Source organism: Notolepis coatsorum, assembly GCF_963971535.1.
Source record: "Notolepis coatsorum genome assembly, chromosome: 2".
Lineage (NCBI taxonomy): Eukaryota > Metazoa > Chordata > Actinopteri > Aulopiformes > Paralepididae > Notolepis > Notolepis coatsorum.
Genome location: NC_140166.1, coordinates 126,154,909 through 126,166,480, shown reverse-complemented (window position 1 = coordinate 126,166,480; position 11,572 = coordinate 126,154,909).

The following is an 11,572-nucleotide window of genomic DNA, read 5'->3' as shown; positions in this document are numbered from 1 at the left end:
TAGAGACAGTATAGGACAGTAGAGGACAGTAGAGACAGTAGAGGACAGTAGAGACAGTATAGGACAGTAGAGGACAGTAGAGACAGTAGGGGAGAGTATAGGACAGTAGAGGACATTAGAGGACAGTAGGGGACAGTAAAGGACAGTAGAGGACAGTAGAGACAGTAGAGGACAGTAGAGACAGTAGAGGACAGTAGAGACAGTAGAGACAGTAGAGGACAGTAGAGACAGTAGAGGACAGTAGAGACAGTAGAGACAGTAGAGACAGTATAGGACAGTAGAGACAGTATAGGACAGTAGAGGACAGTAGAGACAGTAGAGGACAGTAGAGACAGTATAGGACAGTAGAGGACAGTATAGGACAGTAGAGACAGTATAGGACAGTAGAGGACAGTAGAGACAGTAGAGGACAGTAGAGACAGTATAGGACAGTAGAGGACAGTAGAGACAGTAGAGGACAGTAGACAGTATAGGACAGTAGAGGACAGTAGAGACAGTAGAGGACAGTAGAGACAGTATAGGACAGTAGAGGACAGTAGAGACAGTAGAGGACAGTAGAGACAGTATAGGACAGTAGAGGACAGTAGAGACAGTAGAGGACAGTATATACAGTAGAGACAGTAGAGACAGTATAGGACAGTAGAGGACAGTATAGGACAGTAGAGACAGTATAGGACAGTAGAGGACAGTAGAGACAGTAGAGGACAGTAGAGACAGTATAGGACAGTAGAGGACAGTAGAGACAGTAGAGGACAGTAGAGACAGTAGAGGACAGTAGACAGTATAGGACAGTAGAGGACAGTAGAGGACAGTATAGGACAGTAGAGGACAGTAGAGACAGTAGAGGACAGTAGAGACAGTATAGGACAGTAGAGGACAGTAGAGACAGTAGAGACAGTATAGGACAGTAGAGGACAGTAGAGACAGTAGAGGGCAGTAGAGACAGTATAGGACAGTAGAGGACAGTAGAGTCAGTAGGGGAGAGTATAGGACAGTAGAGGACATTAGAGGACAGTAGGGGACAGTAAAGGACAGTAGAGGACAGTAGAGACAGTAGAGGACAGAAGAGGACAGTAGAGACAGTAGAGGACAGTAGAGACAGTAGAGACAGTAGAGGACAGTAGAGACAGTAGAGGACAGTAGAGACAGTAGAGACAGTAGAGACAGTATAGGACAGTAGAGACAGTATAGGACAGTAGAGGACAGTAGAGACAGTAGAGGACAGTAGAGACAGTATAGGACAGTAGAGGACAGTATAGGACAGTAGAGACAGTATAGGACAGTAGAGGACAGTAGAGACAGTAGAGGACAGTAGAGGACAGTAGAGACAGTAGAGACAGTAGAGGACAGTAGAGGACAGTAGAGACAGTAGAGGACAGTAGAGACAGTAGAGGACAGTAGGGGACAGTAGAGGACAGTAGGGGACAGTAGAGGACAGTAGAGGACAGTAGAGACAGTAGAGACAGTAGAGGACAGTAGAGGACAGTAGGGGACAGTAGAGGACAGTAGAGACAGTAGAGGACAGTAGAGACAGTAGAGGACAGTAGGGGACAGTAGAGGACAGTAGATGACAGTAGAGACAGTAGAGGACAGTAGAGACAGTAGAGGACAGTAGGGGACAGTAGAGGACAGTAGAGACAGTAGAGGACAGTAGAGGACAGTAGAGGACAGTAGGGGACAGTAGAGACAGTAGATACAGTAGAGGACAGTAGAGGACAGTAGAGGACAGTAGAGGACAGTAGAGGACAGAAGAGACAGTAGAGACAGTAGAGGACAGTAGAGACAGTAGAGGACAGTAGAGACAGTAGAGACAGTAGGGGACAGTAGATACAGTAGAGACAGTAGAGACAGTAGAGGACAGTAGAGGACAGTAGAGACAGTAGAGGACAGTAGAGACAGTAAAGGACAGTAGAGGACAGTAGAGACAGTAGAGACAGTAGAGACAGTAGGGGACAGTAGATACAGTAGAGACAGTAGAGACAGTAGAGGACAGTAGAGACAGTAGAGGACAGTAGAGACAGTAGAGACAGTAGGGGACAGTAGATACAGTAGAGACAGTAGGGGACAGTAGATACAGTAGAGACAGTAGAGACAGTAGAGGACAGTAGAGACAGTAGAGGACAGTAGAGACAGTAGAGACAGTAGGGGACAGTAGATACAGTAGAGACAGTAGAGACAGTAGAGACCAGTAGAGGACAGTAGAGGACAGTAGAGGACAGTAGAGACAGTAGAGGACAGTAGAGACAGTAAAGGACAGTAGAGGACAGTAGAGACAGTAGAGACAGTAGAGGACAGTAGAGACAGTAAAGGACAGTAGAGGACAGTAGAGGAGAGTAGATGACAGTAGAGGACAGTAGAGGAGAGTAGATGACAGTAGATGACAGTAGAGACAGTAGAGACAGTAGAGGACAGTAGAGGACAGTAGAGGACAGTAGAGGAGAGTAGAGGACAGTAGAGACAGTAGAGGAGAGTAGATGACAGTAGAGGACAGTAGAGACAGTAGAGACAGTAGAGGAGAGTAGAGGACAGTAGAGACAGTAGAGGAGAGTAGAGACAGTAGAGACAGTAGAGACAGTAGAGGACAGTAGAGGACAGTAGAGGACAGTAGAGACAGTAGAGGAGAGTAGAGGACAGTAGAGACAGTAGAGGAGAGTAGATGACAGTAGAGGACAGTAGAGACAGTAGAGGACAGTAGAGACAGTAGAGGACAGTAGAGGACAGTAGAGGACAGTAGAGACAGTAGAGACAGTAGAGAACAGTAGAGGACAGTAGAGACAGTAGAGGACAGTAGAGACAGTAGAGACAGTAGAGGACAGTAGAGGACAGTAGAGAACAGTAGAGGACAGTAGAGGACAGAGGAGGACAGTAGAGGACAGTAGAGACAGTAGAGGACAGTAGAGGACAGTAGAGGACAGTAGAGACAGTAGAGGACAGTAGAGACAGTAGAGACAGTAGAGGACAGTAGAGGACAGTAGAGACAGTAGAGGACAGTAGAGACAGTAGAGGACAGAGGAGGACAGTAGAGGACAGTAGAGGACAGTAGAGACAGTAGAGGACAGTAGAGGACAGAGGAGGACAGTAGAGGACAGTAGAGGACAGTAGAGACAGTAGAGGACAGTAGAGGACAGAGGAGGACAGTAGAGACAGTAGAGGACAGTAGAGACAGTAGAGGACAGTAGAGGACAGTAGAGGACAGTCGAGGACAGAGGAGGACAGTAGAGACAGTAGAGGACAGTCGAGGACAGAGGAGGACAGTAGAGACAGTAGAGGACAGTAGAGACAGTAGAGGACAGTAGAGACAGTAGAGACAGTAGAGGACAGTAGAGGACAGTAGAGGACAGTAGAGGACAGTAGAGACAGTAGAGACAGTAGAGGACAGTAGAGGACAGAGGAGGACAGTAGAGGACAGTCGAGGACAGAGGAGGACAGTAGAGACAGTAGAGACAGTAGAGACAGCAGAGGACAGTAGAGGACAGTAGAGGACAGTAGAGGACAGTAGAGACAGTAGAGGACAGCAGAGGACAGTAGAGGACAGTAGAGGACAGTAGAGACAGTAGAGACAGTAGAGGACAGTAGAGACAGTAGAGGACAGTAGAGGACAGTAGAGGACAGATGAGGACAGTAGAGGACAGTCGAGGACAGAGGAGGACAGTAGAGACAGTAGAGGACAGAGGAGGACAGTAGAGGACAGTCGAGGACAGAGGAGGACAGTAGAGACAGTAGAGGACAGTAGAGACAGTAGAGGACAGCAGAGGACAGTAGAGGACAGTAGAGGACAGTAGAGGACAGATGAGGACAGTAGAGACAGTAGAGACAGTAGAGACAGTATAGGACAGTAGAGGACAGTAGAGACAGTAGAGGACAGTAGAGGACAGTAGAGGACAGTAGAGGACAGAGGAGGACAGTAGAGGACAGTCGAGGACAGAGGAGGACAGTAGAGGACAGTAGAGACAGTAGAGGACAGTAGAGGACAGTAGAGACAGTAGAGGACAGTAGAGACAGTAGAGGACAGTAGAGGACAGAGGAGGACAGTAGAGGACAGTCGAGGACAGAGGAGGACAGTAGAGACAGTAGAGGACAGTAGAGACAGTAGAGGACAGCAGAGGACAGTAGAGGACAGTAGAGGACAGTAGAGACAGTAGAGACAGTAGAGGACAGTAGAGACTGTAGATAACAGTAGAGACAGTAGAGGACAGTAGAGACAGTAGAGGACAGTAGAGGACAGATGAGGACAGTAGAGGACAGTCGAGGACAGAGGAGGACAGTAGAGACAGTAGAGGACAGAGGAGGACAGTAGAGGACAGTCGAGGACAGAGGAGGACAGTAGAGACAGTAGAGGACAGCAGAGGACAGTAGAGGACAGTAGAGGACAGTAGAGGACAGATGAGGACAGTAGAGACAGTAGAGACAGTAGAGACAGTAGAGGACAGTAGAGACTGTAGATAACAGTAGAGACAGTAGAGGACAGTAGAGGACAGTAGAGGACAGATGAGGACAGATGAGGACAGTAGAGGACAGTAGAGGACAGTAGAGGACAGATGAGGACAGTAGAGGACAGTAGAGACAGTATAGGACAGTAGAGACAGTAGAGACAGTAGAGGACAGTAGGGGACAGTAGAGGACAGTAGAGGACAGTATAGGACAGTAGAGGACAGTAGAGACAGTAGAGGACAGTAGAGACAGTAGAGACAGTAGAGGACAGAAGAGACAGTCGAGACAGTAGAGGACAGTAGAGACAGTAGAGACAGTAGAGACAGTAGAGACAGTAGAGGACAGTAGCGGACAGTATAGGACAGTAGAGACAGTAGAGGACAGTAGAGACAGTAGATACAGTAAAGACAGTAGAGACAGTAGAGGACAGAAGAGACAGTCGAGACAGTAGAGGACAGTAGAGACAGTAGAGACAGTAGAGGACAGTAGAGACAGTAGAGGACAGTAGAGACAGTAGAGACAGTAGAGACAGTAGAGGACAGTAGAGACAGTAGAGGACAGTAGAGACAGTAGAGACAGTATAGGACAGTAGAGGACAGTATAGGACAGTAGAGGACAGTAGAGACACTAGATGACAGTAGAGGACAGTAGAGACAGTAGAGACAGTAGAGGACAGTAGAGACAGTAGAGACAGTAGAGGACAGTAGAGGACAGTAGAGACAGTAGAGACAGTAGAGACAGTAGAGGACAGTAGAGACAGTAGAGGACAGTAGAGGACAGTAGAGGACAGTAGAGGACAGTAGAGACAGTAGAGGACAGTAGAGACAGTAGAGACAGTAGAGGACAGTAGAGACAGTAGAGGACAGTATAGACAGTAGAGACAGTAGAGGACAGTAGAGGACAGTATAGGACAGTAGAGGACAGTAGAGACAGTAGAGGACAGTAGAGACAGTAGAGGACAGTAGAGGACAGTAGAGGACAGTAGAGACAGTAGAGGACAGTATAGACAGTAGAGACAGTAGAGGACAGTATAGACAGTAGAGGACAGTATAGGACAGTAGAGGACAGTAGAGACAGTAGAGGACAGTATAGGACAGTAGAGGACAGTAGAGACAGTAGAGGACAGTATAGACAGTAGAGACAGTAGAGGACAGTATAGACAGTAGAGGACAGTAGGGGACAGTAGGGGACAGTAGAGGACAATAGAGACAGTATAGACAGTAGAGGACAGTAGAGGACAGTATAGAAAGTAGAGACAGTAGAGGACAGTAGGGGACAGTGGGGACAGTAGAGGACAGAAGAGGACAGTAGATGACAGTAGGGGACAGTAGGGGACAGTGGGGGACAGTAGAGGACAGAAGAGGACAGTAGAGGACAGAAGAGGACAGTAGAGGACAGTAGGGGACAGTAGAGGACAGTAGAGGACAGTAGAGGTCTGCAGCTGCAGCGCTTCCATCCTCCTGGTCCAGAACGGAGAGGGAAACAGGGATCCAGAACCTGCTGGTCCAGAACGGAGAGGGAAACAGGGATCCAGAACCTGCTGGTCCAGAACGGAGAGGGAAACAGGGCTCCAGAACCTGCTGGTCCAGAACGGAGAGGGAAACAGGGAACCAGAACGCTCAGTGGAGACGGCATGAGAGCGTCTCAGATGGATCTTCAGCCGTCGCCTGGCAACAGCCCAGAACCTGAAGCAGCACTTCGTCTATAAGTGGCTGCGCTTAAAGAAACATGCTGCTACTCATAACAGGCCCCATAACTATTCAGCTCCCAAGTCAAATGAACCCCACACTTCAGATTAAAGAGCTTCTGTCGAGTGCATCTGCAGCTGTCAGCCTAGTCACCGCTATAATATATATATTGACGGTAGACTCTGTATTTATCTGCTTTTATGTCCCAGAAATATGGCACTTGAGCAAGAAGGACCTTTATGCTTTCTGTAGCCTCGAGCCTGGAGTAGCCTGCGGAAGGAGCTTTAACTCTATTATCCTTTATCAATAATGCGTAGAAAGTGTTCTATTTTCGTTCCTACGCACGGAATTTAGAATGTCTCTACTCACAGATAAATAGGGATTTATCAAACGTGCGTACACAGGTTGTACGCACACATGCTGTTGATGAATACCAATTGTTCTCGTGCACGATTATAAGTATTTGCATACAGAACCGCCCCTAATTAACCATATATGGTAATTAAAGACCCGCATGGGAACATTCCTGTTTGTGGAATGTGGAAGAATGGACTAAGCGAACTATGAGAAACTTCACTGAGAGCGAGATTGATCATGGAGGTCATCTAACCAACAAATTGAAGGTAGAAAGCATTTCGTTGTAGACTTAAAAATTCTATCCAAAATCCTAGCCCAACGTTTACAACAGGTATTACCAAGTTTAATCTCAATCGACCAAACAGGATTCATGCTGGGTAGACACTCCTAACTCTATGTCACCAGAAGTAATTGTCTCCCTGGATGCAGAGAAGGCTACCTCTTCTTTATACTGCTGAAATTCGGTTTTAGCCCTGACTTTATTGCCTGGATTAAGTTACTTTACACTCACACAGTCGCCTCAGTCCATACAAACGGACTTCAGTCAGCCCCATTTCCCCTTCATCGAGGCACCAGACAGGGCTGCCCCCTTCAGTCAGCCTTATAGGAACCCAAGGAGGACAACCTACACTACCTTAGGCTTACTGCACCCTATGTGGATACTGTGATACTGTGATACTGTGAATAATGTATATTTCAGTGTATACCGTGATACTGTGAATAATGTATACTCAGTAGATAGTAAATTATAACACTACCTCATGCATACTGCACCTTAAGTGACACTGTGAATAATGTGAATATTCCTCAGCTAGTCAGATAGTATTTTTTACCTGAAAAAAAAAACCTGTTTACACTGCCTGTGTTGTTTTTTACTACCTGTATACTGTGTTGTTTTACTACCTGTACCCCCCCCCCCTCCCCCCATGCTGCTATGATGCCTGAATTTCCCCAAGGGGATCAATAAAGGAATATCTTATCTTATCTTATTTCCCCTTCATCGAGGCACCAGTAGGGCTGCCCCGTTTCCCCCCTTTTGTTCGCCCTAGCCATCGAACCACTGGCCATCTGGTTAAGACAGGAAGAGAGGTTTGAAGGCATCACACGGGTCGGAAAAGGTCATAAACTGTCCCTATATGCAGACGACCTCCTGCTGTATATATCTAACCCGACCGCCTCTCTCCCTATAATTCTTAATATACTGGACAAGTTCGGGTTCTACTCGGGCTATAAGTTAAACCTTCATAAAAGCGAACTCTTTCCAATCAACTCCTCAGCCAAAAAAATACCCCGGACTTTCTTCCCCTTTAAGTATACAACAGATGGATTCAGATATCTAGGGGTTAACATCACCAACTCAATCCAAACAATGTTCTCGAAAAACTTCTCACCTCTTCTTGAAAAGTGCAAACTAGACTTCAACAGGTGGACATGTCTTCCACTGTGTCTAGTGGGCAGAGTCAATTTAATTAAAATGGTAGTGCTACCAAAGTTTTTATATCTCTTCACCCATATCCCAGTCCTCATTAAGAAGTCGTTCTTTAAGACACTCGATCAATTAATAAGCTCCTTCCTCTGGGGCAATAAGATCCCAGGAGATCAATATTACAACTCCCCAAATAGGGGGACTGGCACTGCCTAACTTCCAGCACTACTGCTGGGCGTGTAACATACACAAACTTTTATATTGGATGAGGGGCACGACACACAACTTAGGCCCGGTGTGGGTCGACATGGAACTCTCTTCCTCTAGATACTCTCTTCGCTCTCTGCTGTCGGTTATGTCGGTTACTGGACTCTCTGCAAACCCAATGGTGGTCGACTCCACTAAAATTTGGATTCAAATCAGGAAAAGCCTCTGCCTCCATAGGGCCTCTGACCTCTCCCGCACTTTTAACAATAATTTATTCCTGCCCTCTTGCACTGATTCTTCCTTTCAAGTCTGGTTTGACAAAGGGATAACCACTTTTAATGATCTCTACGACCAAGGGACTTTCATGTCTTGTAAAGAAATTCGACCTTCCCAAATCCCACCTGTTTCGTTTCTTCCAAATTAGGCACTTCACACAGAACTCTCGAATGTACCCCAACATCTCTGGCGCATGTAATAGATGCAAACAATCCCCTGCCGATCACACCCACATGTTCTGGTCCTGCCCCAGCCTTGCCACATTCTGGTCTGACATTTTTTAGACTATCGGCACAGCCTACAACCTTACTATCACCCCTGATACTTTGTGGCCTTGTTCGGTGTTCCTCTGCAGCCTATAGGTAAGGTAAGGTAAGGTAAGGTAAGGTAGGGTAAGGTAAGGTAAGGTAAGGTAATTTATTTATATAGCACGTTTAAAAGCACAAGAGCCAACCAAAGTGCTGTACAGTCAAAGCTTAAAATCAATGTCCTAATATAAAATACACAAATACAAAAATACAAAAAGGCACAGCAGGACAAGACAGTACATTCAGAGAGTAGGACAGTAGGACAACACACGAATAGGGGAACACAAAGTACAGTAGCACACAGGGGACAGAGGAGCATAAGAAGAGATACAAGAGGGAGGGGGCAGGATAAAATTACATGGGAGTGTGTGAGTTAGGGTGTGGGAGAATCCGGGTTTATTGAAGGCCAGGGAATAGAAGTGGGTTTTTAGACGGGCCTTAAAAGTCTCCAGCGAGGGGGCAGATCGGATCTCCAAAATATCACATCCTGTTCTTGCCTTCTCCACTTTATTGGCCCGGCGACTTATTCTTTTTAAGTGGAAACATACTCAACCTCCATCTCACAATAGGTGGGTTAAGGAACTACTATTATCTATTAATCTTGAAAAGCTCAGATTCGCCCTCAAATACCTTTGAGAAGACTTGGAGACCCCTTTTAAAGCACATAGAATCCTTGACATCCCTGCCTGGTTGTGACGACTGAGCCCCCCCCCCCCCTCTGTTTTTCCCTATTTTTATTTATTTCTTAAAATGTTTTGTCTTTTCATCTCAGTTATATTAGTATCATAGTTTTTTTTTATTTAAATTTTTTTATTTCTCTGTCACATATTTTTATTTTGTATTTTCGTGTATTATGTATGTTTGTTGTCGCTCTTCGTGGGGGGGATGGGGTGGGGTTAGGGAAAGGGAAATGGGGGGGGGGAAGAAAAAAATGGAAGATGTATAATATGTATAACTGTCTGCATAATTTTGAAAACTCTTCCAATAAAGAAAGTTATAAAAAAAAAAAAAGGGATTTAGTTTTGAACAATCTTATTTGGAAACATAACAAACAAACAAAATAATAGTATTTAGCTTTTTATTTTAAATAATATTTAATCGTATGATTTTAAATATTTGTACGCTGGGAGCCAAGGGTGTTGACTGACGCAGCACATTGACAGAAATAAATGACAAGCTGACCCGACATTTGCACTGTAATGACTGAAATGAACAAGTCACTGAAGCAAATTGCTGCCTGTGCAACCCAATGGACAATACAAACTCGTAACCACTATTTTGTGATGTCAGCCAGAGATGGGGAGAAGCATGAACCTTTAAATCTCTTTGAAAGAAATTACATTTTACAGTTATTTTTTGCGTTATTTTTTAATTATTTTATTATTATTTAGTTATTGCACTGCACTGGCAGTTGAACTGCATTGAACTGAACTGAATTGAAAAAAAGAAACCTCATAACTGAACTGGCACTGAACACTGGCACTGTTTGCAGATGTACTGTTATTAAAGTTAGTTAAAAACAAAATTTGGTATTGTTTTTTTGGTTAAATCCAAAGAAAAAAATATAAAATCAGAGAAATCCGAATACAGGAACATTCAAAACCGAGAAATCCGAAAACAGGAAAAATCATATCTGAAAACAGTTAATTTGTAATAATTTATGTGTTGTAAATAAATATTGTTAATTGTTGTCATATTGTTAATATTTATTTACCTAATTTATGTGCAATCGTTTAATTTCAGCTCAGTGTAGAGAAATGCACCGATACTAACAACCGCCTCTATGACAACACTGTTGACACCACGTATCCGTGACATGTGCACCCCGCGTCAACACAAGTAGTTTCGGGGGGCCTACCACCCCCCCTGAAAAAACTCCTAGGAGAAACACTGTGTACATTGACGGAGTGGAATCCCTTTCTATTAACACAACTGAATTTGTTTATTGATGGAGCTTTGACAGCTACAGGGGTACAGTCTATTGCTCGACCCATCTCCAATATCACGCTGAACCGTGCCAGTGGCCAAAGATCCTGCAGGATGGAGAGGACTTGAATGTGCACAGGGGTGGAATTTGTGCGTTTTGTTCCACGCTCCAATTTGGGTCCCAAATTGCGGTACATATCAAGGATAATGTGTCTCGGGTAGCGGACTCTACTTAATATTATGTTCTCTCTGCAAATAGACTGCCCTATCTCTGAAAACACGCTCCCCGCGGAGCGCACCCTGTGAGAAGTATTCCAATAACGCAAGATAAACCATGCTGCATTAATTCGGAAAGACCTATTCCAAATGCTATTTATAGGGTTTGACAATAATTACACCCATGTCTCTATTTTACAATTAGAGAGAGAGAGAGAGAGAGAGAAGGAGAGAACAGTGGAGTGAGAGAGTGAAGGAGAGAACAGTGGAGAGAGAGTGAAGGAGAGAACAGTGGAGAGAGAGTGAAGGAGAGAACAGAGGAGAGAGAGTGAATGAGAGAACAGTGGAGAGAGAGTGAAGGAGAGAACAGAGGAGAGAGAGAGAATGAGAGAACAGTGGAGAGAGAGTGAAGGAGAGAACAGAGGAGAGAGAGTGAAGGAGAGAACAGTGGAGCGAGAGTGAAGGAGAGAACAGTGGAGAGAGAGAGTGAAGGAGAGAACAGTGGAGAGAGAGTGAAGGAGAGAACAGTGGAGAGAGAGTGAAGGAGAGAACAGAGGAGAGAGAGTGAAGGAGAGAACAGTGGAGAGAGAGTGAAGGAGAGAACGGTAGAGAGAGTGAAGGAGAGAACAGTGGAGCGAGAGTGAAGGAGAGAACAGAGGAGAGAGAGTGAAGGAGAGAACAGTGGAGCGAGAGTGAAGGAGAGAACAGTGGAGAGAGAGAGTGAAGGAGAGAACAGT